Genomic DNA, 12,213 nt, shown 5'->3' with positions numbered 1-12,213 from the left:
CGGGCGACGGCAGGCCGCGGTGGGGCCCACCGGCCGTGACCGCGGCCGCTCGGCGCCAGAGGCTCCCGCCTTTCCCCGAAGGCCGGGTCCAGCGCGGCTCTCCGGGCGCGGGACGGTGGCGTGACCCGGAAGCCCACACGGTGCTGCTGGAGGCCTGGGCGCTGCGCGGGGCCTGACGCCCAGGGCGTCCAGGGGTGGGACTCGCTGCCCCGCGCCGGGGAAGGCTCAGCCTGCCCCTGGAAATTCAGGGAGGAGATGGACGCTGTGCGCAGCACCCTATAAGCTGTGGGATGTAACAGGGGAACCTAGTTTAGATTGCGGGTCAGAGAGCCTTTTTGAATGGCCTCGAAATTGGTGGGGACGGGACTCCCAGTTCAAGGAATAGACGAGAGAGACGGGAAGGAGGGACCACGGGAGACCCCTAGGTGCCCATTCTCAGCGACTGGATGGGTTTGGCCCCATTCACTAGGATATATAGGCGTGAGAAGTTTGGCAGGGAAGTGGGGAGATGAAGAGTTGGGTTGTGAACCAGTGAACCCAAGGAGATATTCTAGATAGATGCACATCCAGGTCTGAAGCTACCCAAAGAGTGACCGGACCGGAGACAGACACTGGGAGCTGTTGGAACGCAGATGGTATTTGAAGCCATAGAACTGGAAGAGATTGCCCAAGCCAGGGGCCTAAGGTGAAAATAGCAACGCAAAACCAGCCTCAGCGGCCAGGAAGAGGCGTGGGAAGGAGAATCTGCAGAGCCTGCCCGAGCAGCGGACCGGCCGCCGGAGAACAGGGCTGTCTCTTGCTGAGCGGACGACAGCTTCAGGCAGCAGGTGCCACCCACTTGGACAAAGGCTGCTGAGAAGTCAGCTAAGGAGAGCACTGAGGAGGGTCTTCCATTTTCATCGGGGGAAGACTCTGGTCCTCGGGAAGACCTCCGCTGCAGAGGAAGTGAGAATGAGAAGTGAGGGAGGGGTAATAGCCAGCAACTCCGTGGTGAATATCTGGAGACGCTTGTCTCTGAGGGTGCAGAGGGATGGAGATGGTGGTGGCTGGGAGTTGGGTGTAGAAATAAGTTAGGGTTTAAATGAAAGCAGAAGCCGGCTGCCCCATTAAGAACATTGTGCACAAGCGCCAGGAACGTCTGTTGCGGAGCCCAGGAGCCTCAGAAGCCGGGCCTCTGAGGCGGAGCTGGAGGACCACGTTTCTGAAGAACAGCAGCGTGAGGCGTCTCCGCAGAGCGGGATTGGTTTAGCAGAGATAAAGGTGAACTCTACAGAGAAGGAGCTATCCAAGCCAGAGTACACATCGAGGGGTCGGTCCGTTCTGTAGCCATGAGGAAGAAGGAAGCTGGGAGATTTCATGGTAAGAAAACGAGGGCATTCCTCTCCTTTCTCTAGCAAGAAAAAGAAAAAGAAACAAAAAAGGGGAAAAGAAAAGCAAAACCTGCTGCTTTAAGGATCCTCCATTTGGCCGTACCAGTCCTTGACTCTGTCATCTGCTAACCAGGGTCTTCCCCCTGGTCCTGCCTTCCATCACCTGTCTGCATCCCTGTGGGTGACCCATGCCCCCCACTGCCATTCCCACCCTCTCCCTTCTTTCCTACCACCTTATCCACCATTCACCTGCAAGTCCATTTTTTTTTTTGCTGTTAATCATAATGTCCATGCCCCTCTGTCCTTGTCACACTTTTCTGGCAGCGTCTCAACCTTGGATGAACTCAGCCACCTGCTTTCTCCGTGGCTGCTGCTTGGGGAGCCACACCGCAGAGGTCCCAGGAGAGATACAAATGGCCCTCAGTCCTGCCCTGTCTCCCTGCTCCTCTGCAAAGACATTGCCAGTCACCTTAGCCGGGTTCATCGCCCTTAACAGATGGCCCTGCCTCTGTTTGCAGAGAAAAGCAAGGCCATCAGATGGTAGCTCAGCTTCACACCAGGGGTCCAGCCCTCCAGCTGCCCCTCTGCCCTTCTGCTCCTCCTCCAGGATAGAAAAACGCCCATCCTGACCAAGGCTGACCCTAGCACCCCTTTGGAGCATCACTGAACTAAAAACCAACAAACACAAAGTTCTTCCCAGAAACACTGGCCATCTCCAGCTCTCACTCCCTTCCTCTCCTTCACAGCAAACCTCTCCTAGGAGTTGTGATACTCGGCCTCCATGCATTCATCTTTAACACACTGGTCTGGCTTCTGCCCCATCACTCTGGAAGCAAAACAGCTTTCATCAAGGTCCCCAGGGATCCCCTTATCAATGTGTTCATGAAGATTTTCCAGGCATTTTATATATTTCCCACAAGCCTTTAGTACCTCTTAATCACTCCCTTGTTCTCATGAAACTTTGGTGTTTATGTTTGTAACTGATTTATGTTTGTAACTAGTTAAAGTCTGTTCCTGTGCACAGTGACATCCATGAGGGTAGGACTGAGTCATTTGTATCACTGGCTGTCTCTCAGACTTTATATCCAGTTGCCTACTTCTCATCCCTACCTGGATGTATCAAAGCACCTAGAGATCCAAATAACACCCCTAATCTCCCCATCAGGCCCTCTCTAAGGGCCCCCTATCCTATAAACGGCACCTCCAGCCATTCAGATGCACAAATTAAGAAGCTGGAGTCTCCCTTGGCACCATCCCCATGCCTAAACCCCAGCTTCAGTTGAGAATTTAAAAAGTTTAGGGATGTAGGAGTCTCCCAAGGGAACCCAAGCTTCTCCACAGAAGAGCGTATCTTGAACATGACCCCTATGGGAATGTTGGCCAAGAGCAGGGAAAGCAGTGGGGGGAGGAGGACCCTCAGAAAAGACTATTGCCTCCTTTCAACACTGGGCATCTTAAATCTCTTCCCAGAGAGTTATGTTCAGTCAGTTACTGCAGGTTTTGGCTCCTGAGCAACAGCCAGGCTTAACCTTTGTGCACCTTGCCTTGGGTCTGCAAGCAACATTGAGATCTGCCTGGCCATGAGCAAGAGGCACTGTAACAGTGATTGTGGCCCAGGAAACGGCGCATGTGGGAACTGCAGGCCACACAAAATCCAGAGGATCCAGTACAACCTTGGGCCAAACACATCTTTCCTTCTCCTTGATCCGTATCTTAACTGCAAACTTATTTTTTTATGTATAGTTCAGCATTAAAGACAATTTGATTATTTTGCCCCATGTCCATAGAGGACATTCCCAGACTAAAAAATTATCTTTTCATTGGTAAATATCAAGATTCTGAAAATAGTCCTTAAAGATGGATCTACAGTCATTTTGAGGTTGCAAATGTTACAAGACTCAAATTTGTTAAGTACTTAATACCAGTTTGGAAATCACCATAAATGACAGACCAGAATTAAAATTAGGTGAGAAGCTTCATTGTGTTATATCCGCATCTGGCCTGATAATTGTTTGTGTTGTCAGAATGTTCTTTCTGTGGATTTCCTTTGTTACTTTACTTAGGTTGTTATTTCCTTATTTCAGTTATTTACGTAACTATCCATGCTTCAGTAAAAAAAAATAATTCTGCCATTTCTTTAACCATTAAAGTGAAGAAAGGATACAAAGCTATACCGCCATCTTAGTGTCTTTTCATTGCTGCCAGACTTTTTTTCTGCTCTTGATTTTTCAGAGAAAAAATATTCATTATATAAATCAGAATAATCCAAATGTTCAATATTTTAAAAATTCACTTTTATTGGGAATAAGAAGTTGCATTTTTTAAATGATTCATTAAACAATCTCAAACATTGTTCTTTTAACTGCGTTTAGTTGTTATGGAAAGTAATCTGGGCTCAGATCTGTTTACACTGAAACCCATGGAAGGAGCAGCAGGCATCTTGCCGACCCCTGCCTGTAACTCTGCTGAAGTGGAAGCTCATGGTAGCGTTTGAGCTTGAAGACATTGCTGCAGATTGTCTAATTCAATGGCTCCACAAACCAGTGGGGTGTCAGAATTGAGTTAAAAAAATAAAAAACATGCTTTATTGTAATTATGAAAGGAATGCATGCATAGGGTTAAAATAATTCCAGTAGTAAAGAAAGACATGGGATGAAAAAAATCTTTCTTCTCCCTCCTCGCCAACAATCCTCAAGACCACCACCCAGAGCAAGCCCCTGTGGCCAATTTCTCTTTTTAGCCCTGAGGATAACACCACAACTCTCATATACCTGTCTTGTTTTAGCAGCTTCTATATATGTTGCTCTCTGCTATGAAAAATAAAATGAGGAATTTAGCAAAGGAACTGCCTCTTACCTCCTTGTTACTGATATTATTTTTAGTTCTTCTAGTTCTTACATATCTTTGTATGATATCCTTAGACCTCCATTTTTGATTCATCAATATTAGGAAGTTTCTAGTGATTGTACACCATATAAGGTGGGGAGATGAGGGTGCCAATCTCCTATTGTCAAGGTTTAGGGCATTTACATTCTATAAATATAAATCCAGGGCCTTCTCTATTGATTATTTCTAAATTTTGAAAAATAGTAGTGTTTAAAATACTATGATTATGTTGTTCAAGTAATTGTACATTAACGATATCAAAAAAATACTATGATTATTTTAAATGATATTATGAATATTATGGATCCACCAATAGAATCATGTGGAATGATTGGGTCTATAGAAAAGTAAATGTAATCTTTGGCCACTGAACTTGACCACTTAAAAAGGAATGTCCCAAATATCAAGGTCAAAATTCTCCACCATTTGCTGAAAAATCATGGCATATTTTTCTTTGCTTCAACTAAAAGCTTTGTTATATAGTCTTTTGTTTGTTTTTCTGGAGTTTTTGATTGCCTTCCTTTTTGTTGTTGACAGAAGAGACTATCTGTTTAACATATCTTTCAGCAATTCTGGGTTTTTGTCAGTTATACAGTTTGTATAATGCACTCCACATTGTTTTTGCAGATATAAAGCCCTCTCGTTTCTTATTCTATATTTTGATTGTCAAGCTATTGTGTCAGTTAGAATTGTATTGGCTGCAAGTAACAGGAAGCCTAACTTACAGGAGTTAACCAACTAGGGCTCTAATCTTTCTCAAGGAACAGGAAGTCTGCAAGTATGCCATCAGGCCTGGCACTGAGGTTCCATGATGCTCCAGAATCTATATTCCCTCTCTCTCTCCACTGAGCCCTCCATCCTCAGTGTGTGGCTTTAATCCTCCCACTCATCACCTGATAGCTTCGAGATGGATTCTTACGTAGAATATGGAGTTTGCAGTCCTCAGGCAGGAAGAAGAGGAAGACTGAAGGAAAAGGTCTTCCTGGCTAGGTTCGATCACCATTCAAGAGCTTTCCCGGAGGCCCCCAGTGACATCTGCTTACATCCTAGTAGGCAAAATTATGTTTAATAGCCACTTTAGCTGTTAAGGAGTATGGAAAACGCAGTTTGTAGCTGGGTACATTATGCCCTGTAGAAAACTGGGATTTTTAGTAAGGAAGAAGGTGGAAATGGATATTGGGTTAGCAATTAGCAACGGGCTTTTTTTTCCCTTTTCATTGCCTTTCAGGGTTAGTTGTGCTGTTTCCTCAATTCAGATTCATAGGTCCTTTTCCTGCCCCCATCACTTGGGAATCTGTATTTTTAGTAAACCCCCTCAAGTGATCATTTGCAGGCATACATTCACCTATTGACAAACAAACATGTGGGGACCACTGTTTAATTTAGTTGTGAAAGTCAAACAATATGAACCCTCTTTTTTTCTCTGTAGTCAATCAACACATATTTCTAAAGCTCCTACTTTGCATCAACATTTTCTTAAGTTCTTTGGAGAATATGGTCATATAAAGTATTCATTACCCTAACTCCAAAAAGTGCATTCTAACACAGCATACATTATCCACAAAAATCTAAGGAATAAAATATTATTATTCAGCTACAGGGGTTTGCTGATCTTCTCCTGCTTCGAAAACCAATGTGGTCAAATGAAGGGGCTAATTTGGAGGATTCAGAGCCTGAAGATGGTCAGAGTTTGGACAGGTGAAGAAGAAGGCAGTTTATTTCAGGAAGAACACATGATAATAGGTACACCAGAAACATTAAGGAGAGCAAATAAGAAGAAAGTGGACTTATGTGAAATATTTTAGAGTAATATGATGCACTTTAAAGATAATGGGAAAAGTCTGCTAAGTTATTGCCATTTCCTGACTATTTTTTTGTGATTTAAAAGCTTTACATAAAACAAATCTGACATCTTCAGAGCTAATATTTAAGTTGAAATACCTTTATATTAGAACTGCTATGGATATCTAATAGTATTATAAAAGTAAAATACTGGGAGTAAGATGTGCCCTAGAATTAAGTTGGTTTTAAATTGTATTAAATGAAATAACACCTGTGTGTTTATTGTTTTTATTATTATGACATTGTGTCGCAGCTGGGCCTGGCAGCTATCTCCATTGTGGTTGATATTTATGTAAGAGCAAACTTAAAGAAAACCCTACAGATCCTGGGCAGCAGGGGGCCTTTCTTAACTTTTTTCTGCGTGTCCTGGATGAAAGACCTGCTGAACAGCCAAGCTGTTTCCACCGCGTGCATGTGCTTCTAGAATGCTGCACAGCTGAATCACGTGTGCTAGCAGGAGGCAGAGGACCGTGAGTGGGTAAATTCATGCTGTGTAGGGGTGGTGGTAGAGCCAGCCACATGGCCTCCTGGAATTTATCAAGTCATGCGTGGTATTGTCTGAATACGAACTCAATAAATGATTAATTAAAATAAAGGATTTTTCTCATTGCTCTTCCACAATTGCCGGTTCATCTGGAACCCGGAAACATGAAAACATGGAACAACAATTAGCAATAATTAGGATCTTTGTTTTCAATTTTTTGTGAAAACAAGAGTTCTTGTACCTTTCGTGAAGATCCACAAAGTCACCAAGGCCCCTGGGACGGGCGAGGCCATGATCCTGGAGAGCAGGGAAGCCCCGAGAAGCGAGTCTGACACTTGCCGGCGCTTTATTCCATCCACCGTGAATTTGATGCTCTGAGAGCCAACAGCTGAGAGGCTGAGGCGCTGGGCAGAAGGGGAAAGATAAGACGCTAAGGGCTGGGTGGGATGTTTGTGGACAGCTCACGGCTGAAGCACAGGAAAACCACCAGGCTTTCAGGGGGGCCCGGAGGGCGCTCCCACCCAGGAGCAGGTAAACTGAAACGTGGCAGGGGGAAAACCAAGTGCAGCCTCGACCCAGCTCCACGTGAGGGGCTGGGCGTCGCCGGCCCCTTCTGACGGCCGCGGGTCTGGGGAGGCTGCAGGGAGTTCACGCCTGGTTTTCTCTTCCTCCTCCTCGGTTTATTGCACACCCAGGTTTCCAAGAGCCTCCGAAAGCTCAGCGTAACTCCTGGTGTTTTAAGATAAGCAACGTCACATGCTTGTTTTCCTCCCACAGTAGCTTCAAAGGTGCTTCAGACAGTTTCTAAAACCTGAACACCACACGCAGGATTTTCAGTTTCTCTGGTGTTTTCTCTGATTTTTCTTCTTTTCCAGGTGGTGACAGATGCCTGGAGGATACGTACCAACATTTTTATAGCGATTCTCACTTGGCAGGTGTGCCTATGACTTTCACTTTCTTCTTTGAACTTTTAAAATTCCTTTCCTTTTCAAAATGAACATGAATCGTTTCCATACATAGAACTAGGTATACTTATATTTACTGGCCAGTTTTGGTTGTATGTCACTGGTGTACAACCTGCTTTTCATTTCCTAAGTATTTTCCGTGTGAATGTGTGTTTCCTTACATAATGGTATTTGCACATATTTATGTCTATTAAAAGTGTCAGGAATAATGTGGATGGTGGTTATCCAGTACTGTGAGTAATTTCTGCTTTCTTATTTCCATCTTTCGCATTGTTTGAACTTGAAAAATAAATTGCATCATCTACATGAACAAAAAACAGATTTAAGTGTAGGGTAACAGAGTATCTAGAAAGGTCCATAAAATTAATCTAACTAACCACCTAATGACCCTCTGTAACAAAACTACCATGAGGTCCTCCAGCCTGCATATTTACAACTCAGGGAATAGGAGCTCATGTTAAATTTGTTCCCTTCTTGGAAGGGCTAGTAAAGATTTTTAAAAAATTGAACATCTTATGTAATTCCCAACCCAGTGTTCCCAGTTTTAACCTCTGAGCCACACAGTTATAATGAACCACTCATATATTCAAAATATGCTTAAACTTCTCTCGAATGTGCCATGAACCATTGTAGTGATACAGCGATGAATAAAGCGAGTAAAACTTCCTGCTCTTCAGAAACTTAATGTTTAATGAGTAGAAACAGAAATTAGTAAGGGGTGTCAGATGGAAATAAGCCCTGTGGAAAAAAATCAGGAGAGAGGGAAGGGGACCATTAGATAGTAGTTGTGTAACTGTGAATACCGCAGCAGCCAGCCTCCACCACGCTGCCATGATTTACACCCCTGAAAATTCGTGTCCTTGTACAGTCTCCTCCCAGCATGAACAGGGCTGACCTGTGTCCCAAATGACAGAGCATGACTTCTGAGGCTAGGTGATACAAGACACTGTGGCTCCTGCCTGACTCTTTTTTGGATCAATCACTTGTGCGAAAGCCAGCTGCCAGGCCCCGGGACACGCGAGCAGCCCTTTGGGGAGGAGCCGCCTTACCAACAGCCACATGAGTGAGCCGCCTTGGAAGCGGACCCTCGGTTGTGGTCAGCCTTTTGGATGGTTGGAGCCCAGCTGACATCTTTATTGCAACCTCATGAGACCTGGAGCCAGAGCCACCCCGAAAGCCACTCCTGGATTCCTGGCTCTCAGAGACTGTGTGAGATCATAAACGTGTTGCTTTAAACCACACCATTTTGATGATTTATAGATAATTAATACACTCACTGAGAAGACATTTGCAGAGACCTGGAGGATGGAGACTTGTGTGTACCTAACGGAGGAGCATTCCAAGCAGGAGGGTCAGCACGAGCGAGTCACTGAGGGACGTATGGCTGAGGGTCAGCGAGCAGGCGGTGTGGCTCGAATGGGATGCTCAAGGGAAGGAGTACGTGACAGAGGTAATGTGGGCCAGATTGTAGGCTGTTGTAACCTGTTTGGGTCTTACTCTGAGTAAGATGGAAATCACTGGAGTTTAGGATTTTGAACAGGATCGTGACTTGCTTTAACTTGTCTACAAAAGATCACTGCCTGCTGTGTTGAGACAACTTGAACGGGGCAGAGAGCCAGAGGAGCGGAAGCAAGACCAGTTAAAAAACTAACTGGAACCAGAGATGTAGTAGTGGATACAGGGGGACGTGATCAGATTCTAAACATATTTCTGTTGGATGTGGAGTAGTACCAAAGGAAGTTTGAGATGTCCACCAGATGTTGAAGTAGAGATGTCAAGACATTGGATATAATAGAATTGGAAAATGTTATACAGCATAAAATCCCTTGCCCCACTATTGAGTTGGCACTGTATCCATCCAGTCATTCAAATACTCATTGGGCACCTATTTTATATACAAGACACAATTGTGGCTGGATGAAAAACATAAACCCCCCCCTCCCACCTTCATAGAGCTCGACTTTTATAGTGGTGAGTCTCACCTACATTATGACATATAAAACTCATAAAACTATATATACTACAATTTTTCTAAAATATGAAAACAAGACCTACAAATCTAACTAGGGGATTTCTAGATTAAGAAAAACTAAGGACGTATAAGAGTCATATTTGACGAGTGAAACTTGATTGCATCTGAGTTAAAAAAACTATAAAACAGTTGTTTGGGGAATTTGAATGTGGACTGCATATTAGATAAATATATGGAATTGAGGAAATTTGAATGTGAACTGCATATTAGATAGATATATGGAATTATGTTAATCTGTAGATCATCCTTCTTAAATCATCCCTACATAAAGTGGTTAGACACAAAGAAGCATCCTGTCTGCAATGTCCATTAAATGACTCAGGAAAACAACAGCAAAGAATATGAAGAGAGAGGCAAGTGTGGTAAAAATGTTAACAGGCAAACTAAGGGGGGGGGGATTCAACTTTTCTCCAGGTTTGAGTTTTTTCAAATAAAGTTAGAAAACTTAAATTTCAAAAAATAAAGGATTCACACCCATTAGGAGGCAATTATTAAAAAAAAACCAAAATACAACGTGTGTTGGCGAGCACGTGGAGAAATTGGAGCCCTGTGGACTGCTGGTGGGAATGTAAGATGGTGCAGCTGCTGTGAAAAACAGTACGGAGATTCCTCAAAAAAAACTAAACACAGAATTACTATGTGATTCAACAATTCCACTTGTGGGTATGACACAGAAATAATGAAAGCAGAGACTCAAACAGGTGTTTGTACACCCATATGCATAGAGTAATCACATAGCAGCATGGTTCATAATCGTCAAAAGGTGGAAACAACCCAAATGTCTGCTGACAAATAAACAAAACGTGGCATATGCATACACTCCCTTAAAAAGAATGAAACTGACACATACTACAAACTGAATGAAACTTGATATTCCAGTAAGTGAAAAAGCCAGACACAAAATATTTACAGGAGGTACCTAGACTAGTCAAACTCAGAAACAGAGGATGGCTGCCAGGGGGAATGGAGAGTTGAGTGTTTATACAGGTACAGAGCTTCAGTTTGGGGAGATAGAAATATTTTCTAGATAGATGGTGATGTTTGCATATACTGTGAATGTACTTAATGCCACTGAACCATGTTTTTCAATGGTTAAAATTATGTTTTATGGTATGTATATTTAGTCACAATTTTTAATATACAATTTATACTGATACCAGATCTGGGTCTCAAACACAGGTCTGTTTGATCACCAAACCCTTGGGGTTAACTCCCATTCTATACCACCTATAACAAATCAATACTCCTTCCCCCTTGGAAGATAGATAGTAGGTCCTAAGTCTTTTCCAAGCTAATCTTCACAGTTTTTGGCTAATCCACATACAACTGTCAACCCTATTCTAGTTGCTTTCCTTTAAATACATTCTCATGCCTCTATCTGTTAGGCCAGCCCTTCTCAAACTTTTGGGCCTCAGGACCCTTTTTTACTCTCAGAAATTGAGGGCCTCAATGAGATTTTGTTTATCTGAGTTATATCTGTTGATATTTACCATACTAAAAACTAAAACTGAAATTTTAAAAAAATCATTTGATAACAACAAAACCCATTACATGTTAATATAAAGAGCATTTGTAAGTGAAAAATAACTGTACTTCCAAAACTTCAGTGAGGAAAAGGGCATTTTTATATTTTTGCAAATTACTTTAATGTCTGACTTAATTGAAGACAGCTGGTTTCTTATGTCTGCTTCTGTATTCAATGTTTTGGGGTACCTTGTTTGAGTTGAAGTATAAAAAGAAACTCTGGCCTCATTTAGATAGGCAGTTGGAAAAGGGAGGAGCATATTAACAGCCTTTTCAGACATCGTAGTATTCTTTAATACTACGCTAGTACTCAACAAGTGGTAGCTTCTTAAAGGTTAGTTGCAATGAGGCCTATGAAACTGCATCCAGCAAGTTTTTGTACTCTTACAGTAAATCTACTGGTCCTGAACTTGGAATGGCTCTCTTACCCACTGTACTAGTTACCTATTGCTGCAGTACAAAATGTAATGACTTAAAACTGCATTTATTATGTAACAGTCTCTGTGCATCACAATCTGGACATGGCTTCCCTGGGTAGTTTGACTCCGGGTCCCTCATGAGTTGCAGGAATGATGTGGCTAGGGCTGCTGTCATCTGGAAGTTTTGAATGAAGACATAGGGTATCTGCTTTTAACTCTACTCATGGGGCTATTGGAAGAAGGCCTCGGTTCCCCATGTGGGTCTCTCCACAGGTTTCTTGAGTGTCCTCAAGACATGGCAGCTAGCTTCCCCCAGAACAAGGGATCCTAGAGAGAGCAAGGCAGAGCCATGATGTCTTTTACAAGCTGATCTCGGAAGTCACACACCACTTTGCTATGTTCTATTTGTTTGATTCACTATGCAGAGTCCACATTCAAGGGGAGGGGAATTAGCTTCCACCTTTTGAAAGGAGAGGTATCAAAGAATCTGTGGACATATTTTAAAACCAGAACATTCATGGATAATTTTGTAACATCATGCATTGGTCATTTGGAAAATATTTGCTGAGTTACACATATTTTTTAACTTGATAATTTCATGTTTTTCAAAAATCATTTCCATATTACTACTGATCTCACTGGATATCACTACACATTTACTAGAATGGCTAAAATTTTTTTAAAAGGACTT

The 12,213-nt window shown here is 43.0% G+C and overlaps 1 long non-coding RNA gene across 1 annotated transcript in view; it reads left to right on the top strand.

The window, feature by feature from the left end:
* Positions 1–70: 70 nt before the first annotated feature.
* The window catches only part of LOC140843426 (uncharacterized), an 18,589-nt gene continuing 6,446 nt past the window's right edge, over positions 71–12,213 (top strand). Inside the window, exons 1-2 of the long non-coding RNA XR_012121183.1 lie at positions 71–1,359; positions 7,458–7,517. This is a non-coding gene — a long non-coding RNA (uncharacterized lncRNA). The remainder of the gene's footprint in view (positions 1,360–7,457; positions 7,518–12,213) is intronic.

Source organism: Manis javanica, chromosome 9 (genome assembly GCF_040802235.1).
Source record: "Manis javanica isolate MJ-LG chromosome 9, MJ_LKY, whole genome shotgun sequence".
Lineage (NCBI taxonomy): Eukaryota > Metazoa > Chordata > Mammalia > Pholidota > Manidae > Manis > Manis javanica.
Note: the sequence above shows the minus strand (reverse complement) of the source record. Positions and strands in the feature narration are given on the sequence as shown.